Source organism: Pristiophorus japonicus, chromosome 13 (genome assembly GCF_044704955.1).
Source record: "Pristiophorus japonicus isolate sPriJap1 chromosome 13, sPriJap1.hap1, whole genome shotgun sequence".
NCBI classification, from domain to species: Eukaryota; Metazoa; Chordata; class Chondrichthyes; family Pristiophoridae; genus Pristiophorus; species Pristiophorus japonicus.
This window is the reverse complement of record NC_091989.1, coordinates 86,785,694-86,798,110: the sequence shown is the minus strand read 5'-3', so window position 1 is coordinate 86,798,110 and position 12,417 is coordinate 86,785,694. Positions and strand designations below refer to the sequence as shown.

Here is a 12,417-nt window from a genome sequence, read left to right as displayed (position 1 = left end):
GAGAATTTTGTAATACAGCAGAGGAGGACAAAGAGTTTAATTAGGAGGGGGAAAATAGAGTATGAGAGGAAACTTGCTGGGAACATAAAAACTGATTGCAAAAGCTTCTATAGATATGTGAAGAGAAAAAGATTAGTGAAAACAAATATAGGTCCCTTGCAGTCAGATTCAGGTGAATTTATAATGGGGAATAAAGAAATGGTGGACCACTTAAACAAATACTTTGCTTCTGTTTTCACGAAGGAAGACACAAATAACCTTCCGGAAATACTAGGGGACTGAGGGTCTAGTGAGAAGGATGAACTGAAGGATATCCTTATAAAGCGGGAAATTGTGTTAGGGAAATTGATGGGATTGAAAGCCGATAAATCCCTGGGGCCTGATAGTCTGCATCCCAGAGTACTTAAGGAAGTGGCCCTAGAAATATTGGATGCATTGGTGATCATTTTCCAACAGTCTATCGACTCTGGATCAGTTCCTATGGACTGGAGTGTAGCTAATGTAACACCACTGTTTAAAAAAGGAGGGAGAGAGAAAACGGGTAATTATAGACTGGTTAGCCTAACATCAGTAGTGGGGAAAATGTTGGAATCAATTATTAAAGATGAAATAGCAGGGTATTTGGAAAGCAGTGACAGGATCGGTCAAAGTCAGCATGGATTTATGAAAGGGAAATCATGCTTGACAAATCTTCTGGAATTTTTTGAGGATGTAACTAGTAGAGTGGACAAGGGAGAACCAGTGGATGTGGTGTATTTGGACTTTCAAAAGGCTTTTGACAAAGTCCCACACAAGAGATTGGTGTGCAAAATCAAAGCGCATGGCATTGGAGGTAATGTATTGACGTGGATAGAGAACTGGTTGGCAGACAGGAAGCAGAGAGTCGGGATAAACGGGTCCTTTTCAGAATGGCAGGCAGTGACTAGTGGAGTACCACAGGGCTCAGTGCTGGGACCCCAGCTCTTTACAATATACATTAATGATTTAGATGAAGGAATTGAATGTAATATCCCCAAGTTTGCGGACGACACTAAGCTGGTTGGCGGTGTGAGCTGTGAGGAGGACGCTAAAAGGCTGCAGGGTGACTTGGACAGGTTAGGTGAGTGGGCAAATGCATGGCAGATGCAGTATAATGTGGATAAATGTGAGGTTATCCACTTTGGGGGCAAAAACACGAAGGCAGAATATTATCTGAATGGCGGCAGATTAGGAAAAGGGGAGGTGCAACGAGATCTGGGTGTCATGGTTCATCAGTCATTGAAAGTTGGCATGCAGGTACAGCAGGCGGTGATGAAGGCAAATGGTTTATTGGCCTTCATAGCAAGGGGATTTGAGTATAGGAGCAGGGAAGTCTTACTGCAGTTCTCCAGGGCCTTGGTGAGGCCTCACCTGGAATATTGTGTCAGCTTTGGTCTCCTAATCTGAGGAAGGACGTTCTTGCTATTGAGGGAGTGCAGCGAAGGTTCACCAGACTGATTCCCGGGATGGCGGAACTGACATATGAGGAGAGACTGCATCAACTGGGCCTTTATACACTGGAGTTTAGAAGGATGAGAGGGGTCTCATAAAAACTTACAAGATTCTGACGGAACTGGACAGGTTAGATGCAGGAAGAATGTTCCCGATGTTGGGGAAGTCCAGAACCAGGGGACACAGTCTTAGGATAAGGGGTAGGCCATTTAGGACTGAGATGAGGAGAAACTTCTTCACTCAGAGAGTTGTTAACCTGTGGAATTCCCTACCACAGAGAGTTGTTGATGCCAGTTCATTGGATATATTCAAGAGGGAGTTAAATGTGGCCCTTGCGGTTAAAGGGATCAAAGGGTATGGAGAGAAAGCAGGAAAGGGATACTGAGGGAATGATCAGCCATGATGTTATTGAATGGTGGTGTCGGCTCGAAGGGCTGAATGGCCTACTCCTGCACCTATTTTCTATGTATCTCCTGTCCCTCTCTCTCTCTCTCCCTCTCTCTCTGACTATCTCCTGCCTCTCTCTCTCTCTCTCTCTCTCCCTCTGACTGTATCCTGTCTCTCTCTCTCTGACTGTACCCCGTCTCTCTCTCTCTCTCTTTCCTGACCCTGTCTCTCTCTCTCTGACTGTATCTCCTGACCCTGTCTGTCTCTCTCTCTCTCTGACTGTATTCTGTCTCTCTCTCTCTGACTGTATTTCCTGCTGCTTAATTTTTCACTGTTAAAATGATCAGAAACTGCTCCAAATTTAGGCAAAAGTTTGATGCCTCTGTCCTATGAAGAGTCTATAATTTAATCCCTCTACTTCAGCTATAAACTGTCTCTCAGTGAGTTACAATAGGCTCTAATATTCCCAGATTAGACATGAAATCCTCTGTTTTATTTGTGAGTTGGTTTTCTGCTACATATGTATGCAGCACTAGCTGACAGGTTGTCAGTATGGCAATCGGGAGAATTGGAACCCAATCTGTCTGACCCGAGAAACCCAAGGCTCGAATCCACTGACACCCCATTGTAGTTTGCATGGCCCCGATATTGGTGGCTTTACCACCCACTGCCCACCCACTACCCACCCACTGCTCACCCACTACCCACCCACTGCTCACCCACTGCCACCCACTGTCACCCACTGCCCATCCACTACCACCCACTGCCCCCCACTGCCACTCACTGCCCATCCACTGCCCATCCACTGCCCATCCACTGCCACCCACTGCCCCCCCACTGCCCCCCCCACTGCACACCCACTGCCCACCCACTGCCCACCCACTGCCCACCCAGTCCCCGCCGACTGCCACCAGGTTTTGCCGCTGGTTTCCCCTCGGTGCCAATTTCCACTCGGCCTCCCGCAGGCGAGAGGGGAGTACGCTGGGAACCGCTCACTGATGGCTGCTGGCGGCCAAGTAGCGTAAGTGCCCTCCCACCCGCCGAGCTGCCAGATTGGTGCGTGCGGGAATTGGCGAGAGTTGGCGGCAGCAGGGGGAAGGACCGCTGCGTGGAGGCAGGTCTAACCCTAACGGTAAGTACGAAGACCTGCAAGAAAAGGTTCGTGAACATCTTTAAAAAAATTTTTTTTACAGCGTCTTACCTGAATGGGGTCCCCTGAAGATGTTCCGGTGTTTATATTTATTTTGTCGGTAATGGTTTTTATTTTCAGCTCCTCCACCCTCCCTGGGCCCGACTCCATCCTCGGCGGCACTTGGGCGACAAGTGCAATTGTCGCTGAGATTGAGAGCTCCCGCCCGCTGCCACCCAGATTGACGGCGTAAGCCGTTATTTTACCGCCGGACGGTACAGCCGCCTCTTTTAGAGGGAATTTCCTGGCAAAGTACCGCCCGGTCTCTCGGCGGCATCGGCGTTGTTTGGGCGGCACTTGGGCAGGCCTTGGCTTCGACCAAGTTCGGGTTCAAGATCTTCAGTACCTTCGAAAACGATCTCAAAGCGCTTTACAGCCAATGAAGTACTGATGAAGTGTAATCACTGTTGTAATATCGGAATTGCAGCAGGCAATTCGCACACAGCAAGCTCCCACAAACAGCCATGTGATAATGACTTGTTCATCTGTTTTAGGTGTTAGTTGAGGTAAATATTGGCCAGAATACTGGAGAGAACTCCCCTGCGCTTTGGAATGGTGCCATGGGATCTTTTACACTCAGCCGACAGAGCAGACGGAGCCTCGGTTTAAAGTCTCATCTGAAAAGACAGCACATTTGACAGTGCAGCGCTCCCTCAGTACCGCCCCTCCGACAGTGCAGCACTCCCTCAGTGCTGCCTCTCCTACAGTGCGGCACTCCCTCAGTACTACCCCTCCGACAGTACAGCAATCCCTCAGTACTGCCCCTCCGACAGTGCAGCACTCCCTCAGTACTGCCCCTCCAGCAGTGCAGCGTTCCCTCAGTACCGCCCCTCTGACAGTGCGGCACTCCCTCAGTACTGCCCCTCCAACAGTGCGGCACTCCCTCAGTACTGCCCCTCCGACAGTGCGGTGCTCCCTCAGTACTGCCCCTCCGACAGTGCGGCGCTCCCTCAGTGCTGCCCCTCCAACAGTGCTGCGCTCCCTCAGTACCGCCCCTCCGACAGTGCGCCGCTCCCTCAGTACTGTCCCTTCGACAGTGTGGCGCCCCCTGAGTACTGCCCCTCCAACTGTGTGGTGCTCCCTCAGTACTGCCCCTCCAACAGTGCGGCGCTCCCTCAGTACTGCCCCTCCGACAGTACGGCGCTCCCTCAGTACTGCCCCTCCGAAAGTGCGGCGCTCCCTGAGTACTGCCCCTCCGACAGTGCGGCGCTCCCTCAGTACTGCCCCTCCGACAGTGCGGCGCTCCCTCAGTACTGCCCCTCCAACAGTGCGGCGCTCTCTCAGTACCGCCACTCCGACAGTGCGGCGCTCCCTCAGTACTGCCCCTCCGACAGTGCGGCACTCCCTCAGTACTGCCCCTCCGACAGTGCGGTGCTCCCTCAGTACTGCCCCTCCGACAGTGCGGCGCTCCCTGAGTACTGCCCCTCCGACAATGCGTCACTCCCTCAGTCCTGCCCCTCCGACAGTGCGGCACTCCCTCAGTGCTGCCCCTCCAACAGTGCTGCGCTCCCTCAGTACCGCCCCTCCAACAGTGCGGCGCTCCCTCAGTACTGCCCCTCCGACAGTACGGCGCTCCCTCAGTACTGCCCCTCCGACAGTGCGGCGCTCCCTGAGTACTGCCCCTCCGACAGTGCGGCGCTCCCTCAGTACTGCCCCTCCGACAGTGCGGCGCTCCCTCAGTACTGCCCCTCCGACAGTGCGGCGCTCTCTCAGTACCGCCACTCCGACAGTGCGGCGCTCCCTCAGTACCGCCCCTCCGACAGTGCGGCACTACCTCAGTACTACCCCTCCGACAGTACAGCACTCCCTCAGTACTGCCCCTCCGACAGTGCAGCACTCCCTCAGTACTGCCCCTCCAGCAGTGCAGCGTTCCCTCAGTACCGCCCCTCTGACAGTGCGGCACTCCCTCAGTACTGCCCCTCCAACAGTGCAACGCTCCCTAAGTACTGCCCCTCTGAAAGTGTGGCACTCCCTCAGTACTGCCCCTCCGACAGTGCGGTGCTCCCTCAGTACTGCCCCTCCGACAGTGCGGCGCTCCCTGAGTACTGCCCCTCCGACAATGCGTCACTCCCTCAGTCCTGCCCCTCCGACAATGCGTCACTCCCTCAGTCCTGCCCCTCCGACAGTGCTGCGCTCCCTCAGTACCGCCCCTCCGACAGTGCGCCGCTCCCTCAGTACTGTCCCTTCGACAGTGTGGCGCCCCCTGAGTACTGCCCCTCCGACAGTGCGGCGCTCCCTGAGTACTGCCCCTCCAACTGTGTGGTGCTCCCTCAGTACTGCCCCTCCAACAGTGCGGCGCTCCCTCAGTACTGCCCCTCCGACAGTACGGCGCTCCCTCAGTACTGCCCCTCCGACAGTGCGGCGCTCCCTGAGTACTGCCCCTCCGACAGTGCGGCGCTCCCTCAGTACTGCCCCTCCGACAGTGCGGCGCTCTCTCAGTACCGCCACTCCGACAGTGCGGCGCTCCCTCAGTACCGCCCCTCCGACAGTGCGGCGCTCCCTCAGTACCGCCCCTCCGACAGTGTGGCGCTCCTTCGGTACTGCCCCTCCGACAGTGCGGCGCTCCCTCGGTACTTTCCCTCAGACAGTGCGGCGCTCCCTCAGTACTGCTCCTCCGACAGTGCGGCGCTCCCTTAGTACTGCCCCTCCGACAGTGCGGCGCTCCCTCCGACAATGCGGCACTCCCTCGGTACTGTCCCTCAGACAGTGCGGCGCTCCCTCAGTACTGCTCCTCCGACAGTACGGCACTCCCTCAGTACTGCCCCTCCGACAGTGCGGCGCTCTCTCAGTACTGCCCCTCCGACAGTGCGGTGCTCCTTTGGTAGTACCCCTCCGACAGTGCAGCACTCCCTCAGTACTGCCCCTCCGACAGTGCGGAGCTCCCTCAGTACTGCCCCTCCGACAGTGCAGCACTTGCTCAGTACTGCCCCTCCGACAGTGCAGCACTCCCTCAGCACTGCCCCTTCGCCAGTGTGGCGCTCCCTGAGTACTGCCCCTCCGACAGTGCGGCGCTCCCTCAGTACTGCCACTCCGACAGTGCGGCGCTCCCTCAGTACCACCCCTCCGACAGTGCGGCGCTCCCTCAGTACCGCCCCTCCGACAGTGCGCCGCTCCCTCAGTACCATCCCTCTGACAGTGCGGCGTTCCCTCAGTACTGTCCCTCCGACAGTGCGGCGCTCCCTGAGTACTGCCCCTCCGACAGTGCGGCACTCCCTCAGTACTGCCCCACCGACAGTGCGGCACTCCTTCAGTACTGCCCCTCCGACAGTGCGGCACTCCCTCAGTACTGCCCCTCCGACAGTGCGGCGCTCCCTCAGTACTGCCCCTCCGACAGTACGGCGCTCCCTCAGTACTGCCCCTCCGACAGTGCGGTGCTCCCTGAGTACTGCCCCTCCGACAGTGCGGCGCTCCCTCAGTACTGCCCCTCCGACAGTGCGGCGCTCTCTCAGTACTGCCACTCCGACAGTGCGGCGCTCCCTCAGTACCGCACCTCCGACAGTGTGGCACTCCTTCGGTACTGCTCCTCCGACAGTGCGGCACTCCTTCGGTACTGCCCCTACGACAGTGTGGCGCTCCCTCGGTACTGTCCCTCAGACAGTGCAGCGCTCCCTGAGCACTGCCCCTCCGACAGTGCGGCACTCCCTCAGTACTGCCCCTCCGTCAGTGCGGCACTCCTTCGGTACTGCCCCTCCGACAGTGCGTCACTCCCTCAGTACTGCCCCTCCGACAGTGCGGCGCTCCCTCAGTACTGCCCCTCCGACAGTGCGGTGCTCCTTTGGTAGTGCCCCTCCGACAGTGCAGCACTCCCTCAGTACTGCCCCTCCGACAGTGCAGCACTCCCTCAGCACTGCCCCTTCGACAGTGTGGCGCTCCCTGAGTACTGCCCCTCCGACAGTGCGGCGCTCCCTCAGTACTGCCACTCCGACAGCGCGGCGCTCCCTCAGTACCGCCCCTCCGAGAGTGCGGCGCTCCCTCAGTACCGCCCCTCCGACAGTGCGCCGCTCCCTCAGTACCGTCCCTGCGACACTGCGGCGCTCCCTCAGTACTGTCCCTCCGACAGTGCGCCGCTCCCTGAGTACTGCCCCTCCGACAGTGCGGCACTCCCTCAGTACTGCCCCTCCGACAGTGCGGCGCTCCATCAGTACTGCCCCTCCGACAGTGCGGCACTCCTTCAGTACTGCCCCTCCGACAGTGCGGCGCTCCCTCAGTACTGCCCCTCCGACAGTGCGGCACTCTCTCGGTACTGCCCCTCCGACAGTGCAGCGCTCCTTCGGTACTGCCCCTCCGACAGTGCGGCGCTCCCTCAGTACTGCCCCTCCGACAGTGCGGCGCTCCATCAGTACTGCCCCTCCGACAGTGCGGCACTCCTTCAGTACTGCCCCTCCGACAGTGCGGCACTCCCTCAGTACTGCCCCTCCGACAGTGCAGCACTCCCTCAGTACTGCCCCTCCGACAGTGCGGCGCTCCCTCAGTACTGCCCCTCCGACAGTGCGGTGCTCCTTTGGTAGTACCCCTCCGACAGTGCAGCACTCCCTCAGTACTGCCCCTCCGACAGTGCGGAGCTCTCTCAGTACTGCCCCTCCGACAGTGCAGCACTCGCTCAGTACTGCCCCTCCGACAGTGCAGCACTCCCTCAGCACTGCCCCTTCGCCAGTGTGGCGCTCCCTGAGTACTGCCCCTCCGACAGTGCGGCGCTCCCTCAGTACTGCCACTCCGACAGTGCAGCGCTCCCTCAGTACCGCCCCTCCGACAGTGCGGCGCTCCCTCAGTACCGCCCCTCCGACAGTGCGCCGCTCCCTCAGTACTGTCCCTCCGACAGTGCGGCGTTCCCTCAGTACTGTCCCTCCGACAGTGCGGCGCTCCCTGAGTACTGCCCCTCCGACAGTGCGGCACTCCCTCAGTACTGCCCCACCGACAGTGCGGCACTCCTTCAGTACTGCCCCTCCGACAGTGCGTCACTCCCTCAGTACTGCCCCTCCGACAGTGCGGCGCTCCCTCAGTACTGCCCCTCCGACAGTGCGGTGCTCCTTTGGTAGTGCCCCTCCGACAGTGCAGCACTCCCTCAGTACTGCCCCTCCGACAGTGCAGCACTCCCTCAGCACTGGCCCTTCGACAGTGTGGCGCTCCCTGAGTACTGCCCCTCCGACAGTGCGGCGCTCCCTCAGTACTGTCCCTCAGACAGTGCAGCGCTCCCTGAGCACTGCCCCTCCGACAGTGCGGCACTCCCTCAGTACTGCCCCTCCGTCAGTGCGGCACTCCTTCGGTACTGCCCCTCCGACAGTGCGTCACTCCCTCAGTACTGCCCCTCCGACAGTGCGGCGCTCCCTCAGTACTGCCCCTCCGACAGTGCGGTGCTCCTTTGGTAGTGCCCCTCCGACAGTGCAGCACTCCCTCAGTACTGCCCCTCCGACAGTGCAGCACTCCCTCAGCACTGGCCCTTCGACAGTGTGGCGCTCCCTGAGTACTGCCCCTCCGACAGTGCGGCGCTCCCTCAGTACTGCCACTCCGACAGCGCGGCGCTCCCTCAGTACCGCCCCTCCGAGAGTGCGGCGCTCCCTCAGTACCGCCCCTCCGACAGTGCGCCGCTCCCTCAGTACCGTCCCTGCGACACTGCGGCGCTCCCTCAGTACTGTCCCTCCGACAGTGCGCCGCTCCCTGAGTACTGCCCCTCCGACAGTGCGGCACTCCCTCAGTTTACTGCCCCTCCGACAGTGCGGCGCTCCATCAGTACTGCCCCTCCGACAGTGCGGCACTCCTTCAGTACTGCCCCTCCGACAGTGCGGCACTCCCTCAGTACTGCCCCTCCGACAGTGCGGCGCTCCCTCAGTACTGCCCCTCCGACAGTGCGGCGCTCCCTCAGTACTGCCCCTCCGACAGTGCGGCACTCTCTCGGTACTGCCCCTCCGACAGTGCAGCGCTCCTTCGGTACTGCCCCTCCGACAGTGCAGCGCTCCTTCGGTACTGCCCCTCCGACAGTGCGGCGCTCCCTCAGTACTGCCCCTCCGACAGTGCGGCACTCTCTCGGTACTGCCCCTCCGACAGTGCAGCGCTCCTTCGGTACTGCATGGAGAGTCAGCCTGGATTTTGTGCTGATGTCTCTGTCGTGGAACTTGAGCACACGGCCTGGCGACTCCGAGGCGAGAATGCTTGGCAGCCCAAATGGTGGCCACCTTCCGAAAGCTAAGTTTTGACTTTGTTACTTACCTTCTGTCGGAGCCGGGAGGGGCAGGAGTTCTCCCACGACTCCACATTAAATCCGCAGGCCCCTGTTACTTGCCATTCGTGGCCCCCACCACAGACTGACCTGGGACTGATCTGGTGCTGACGCTGAGGCCGCGATGTGCGCCCGCAGCTCGCCGGCCGTAAGTAACCGAGGCCGGTGGTCCTGCCATACACTGCCATGCACTGCACTCCTTTCAGGCTCCATCCAATTCCTAGGCCTCATCGTTTAATGAGAATAATGCAGCTCCACATCCTCTTAGTACTGGCAAATAAAGCTCACTGGCTGTCACATCAAAAGGCCCCTGGAGATCTCCTTTAAAACCCAGGGTGATTTTTCTGGAGAAAATCATGTTTGCTTCCAGTGCAGCAACCTATAACTTAAAATAGCACGGTTGCCATGGTAACAACCTGAAATACACTCTGGATATTTATACAGCGAGGCGAGTGGCTGGCGAGTAGTTGCCAGCTTGGCCTGATGTCATAAGATGGTTGAACTTTGGCCTTTGGCCTACAGATTTCAAATGGAAGTATCGATAAGTAAAGAATAAGAACATAAGAAGTAGAAGTAGGAGTAGGATTAGGAGTAGGCCGTACGGGCCCTCGAGCCTGCTCCGCAGTGATTGAGGGCGATCTTACTCTTTAGGCATTTGGGCCGTTTAAAATCAGATTGTGATGTTCTGTAACCTGGAGCTGAGTGTTTGCTTATGGGTGTGACTGTGCCTTGAAGTAATGAGTGTCTCTGTCTTTCTCTCCCCTTCTGCTTGCTGCAGCCATGTGGACACCAAGGAGCTGTGCGGTAAGTTGGTGAATCTTGCCTTCCCTTCCAGTGCTCCGCGAGCGAGCTCCCCAGGCCCGCTGGGCCTCGCCCTGGCGGGGTGAACACTCTGCTTCTCATCACTTTGTTCATTGTCGTTCCTGGTGTGTGTTTACGGCGGAGAATGGCAGTCTGGGACCAAAGTCGTCACTGTAACGCTGGGCCTCTCACCTGGCCACAGGGAACAGCCAAGTCTGTCCCCCACCCTCCTTCCTCCTTGTAGCCGAGAGTTTTCCCCTGTTTTTCCCTCCCTCCATTGGTGACATAATCCTGATAGTGGGGGCTTCACCAGAGCAGAGCCTGCTGGGATAGCCCAGAGCTGAGCCTGCTGGGATAGCCGTGCAGAGCTGAATCTGCTGGGATAGCCGTGCAGAGCTGAATCTGCTGGGATAGCCGTGCAGAGCTGAACCTGCTGGGATAGCCCAGAGCTGTGCCTGCTGGGATAGCCCAGAGCTGAGCCTGCTGGGATAGCCCAGAGCTGGGCCTGCTGGGATAGCCCAGAGCTGGGCCTGCTGGGATAGCCCAGAGCTGAGCCTGCTGGGATAGCCCAGAGCTGGGCCTGCTGGGATAGCTGCGAGGAGCTGGGCCTGCTGGGATAGCCCAGAGCTGGGCCTGCTGGGATAGCCCAGAGCTGAGCCTGCTGGGATAGCCCAGAGCTAGCCTGCTGGGATAGCCCAGAGCTGTGCCCGCTGGGATAGCCCAGAGCTGTGCCCGCTGGGATAGCCCAGAGCTGAGCCTGCTGGGATAGCCCAGAGCTGAGCCTGCTGGGATAGCCCAGAGCTGAGCCTGCTGGGATAGCCCAGAGCTCAGCCTGCTGGGATAGCTGCGAGGAGCTGTGCCCGCTGGGATAGCCGCGCGGCTATCGAAAGCCTCTCGCTTTAACCCGCTTGCCTGCCGGGAAGGGGTGGGCGGGGGGGGTGGTGGAGCCGGGTGAAATGGCGGGCGAGGAGATGCGAGTGGTGCGTGGTGGCACGCGAGCTGCTGCCCGAGGCCGAGAGCTGGTGTCAGGCCCGGGCACCGACTGTGAGATTAGGGTTACATCACGCACCGATCCTGCTGGTCAGAAATGCCACTCCTGCTTGGTCTTTGAGCTGCGTTTACTGCCGTGGGGAATTGTAATCGATTGATACGCAGCTCAGCTCCCAGCTCAACATGGAGTCACACATGAGATGCCAGGCACAATACCCAGCCCACACTGAATTAGCCAATCGCCACAGCTGGTCATCGTACAAGACAGTCAGTATTTGGGACAGAGCAGGGCTTGGCGTTGGGAGCTGGGCCCGGGAAGTTCCCCCGTGTCACCTCCCCCTCATCCACTATTCATTTCTCTTCCTGCAACTCTGAAGCACTGAAGTGGAGCAGCTTAATTGGAGAGCTGGAATCTGCCCAGGAGTGAGCTTTAGAGGTTTCATTATTTAAATTCTGCAGGCCTGTTTTAACATTCATTTTGTGAAATGGTTTGAGAAATTGTCTCTCGCACTTCCTGCTCAGCACGATAATGAGCAATGGTCCTTGCTGCAGATGCTGCCTCAGGGTAACTAGCAGTCTGTGCCCGGGACTGTGGGGGTTCCACGCCAAGTCCTGCTGTTGGTCTATCCTGGGACTGTATTGCACAGAATGTACGGCACAGAAACAGGCCAGTCGGCCCAGCCGCTACGTGCCGGGGTTTATGGTGCACACTGGCCTCCTCCCACCTTACCTCAGCCTTTCCCCAAATCCTTCTATTCCTTTCTCCCTCATGTGTTTATCCAGCTTCCCCTTAAACGCATTTGTGCGATTCGCCTCAACCCCTCCCTGTGGCAGCAAGTTCCACATTCTCACCCCGCTCTGGGTGAAGAAGTTTCTCCTGAATTCCCCATTGGATTTATTGGTGACTGCCTTATATTTATTGACCCTAATTTTGGTCTCCCCATAAGTGGAAACACCCTTCCTCGTCAATCCTATGAAATCCGTCTTTATTTTGAAGACCTCGATTAGATTTCCCCTCAACCTTCTCTTTTCTCGAACAAAGGGACCCAGCCAGTTCATCGTTTCCTGACAGGTATCACTTCTCCATTGTGGTTTCATTCTTATCAATCTTTTTTGCACTCTCCCCAGTGCCTCATTGTCCTTTCTATAATATGACGACCAAAACGGCACGCAGTACTCCAAGTAAGCTCGAATCAAGGTTCTATAAATGTTTAACATAACTTCCCTGCTTTTCAATTTTATCCCTCTGGAATAGTTAGCCAGACACACGCACAGTGGAGCTCTCAATCTATCCTGGGAGATGGTACTGCGCTAAAGTGAATATAACACTGCGGGCCTTACAGCAATCGCATTGAGACGGTGCCAG

The 12,417-nt window shown here is 57.7% G+C and overlaps 1 protein-coding gene across 1 annotated transcript in view; it reads left to right on the top strand.

Moving 5' to 3' along the window:
* necab2 (N-terminal EF-hand calcium binding protein 2) overlaps positions 1-12,417 on the top strand; it is a 259,363-nt gene that overhangs the window by 59,286 nt on the left and 187,660 nt on the right. Inside the window, exon 2 of the mRNA XM_070896707.1 lies at positions 10,039-10,064. The gene's annotated coding sequence lies outside the window, so the exon portion shown is untranslated. The remainder of the gene's footprint in view (positions 1-10,038; positions 10,065-12,417) is intronic.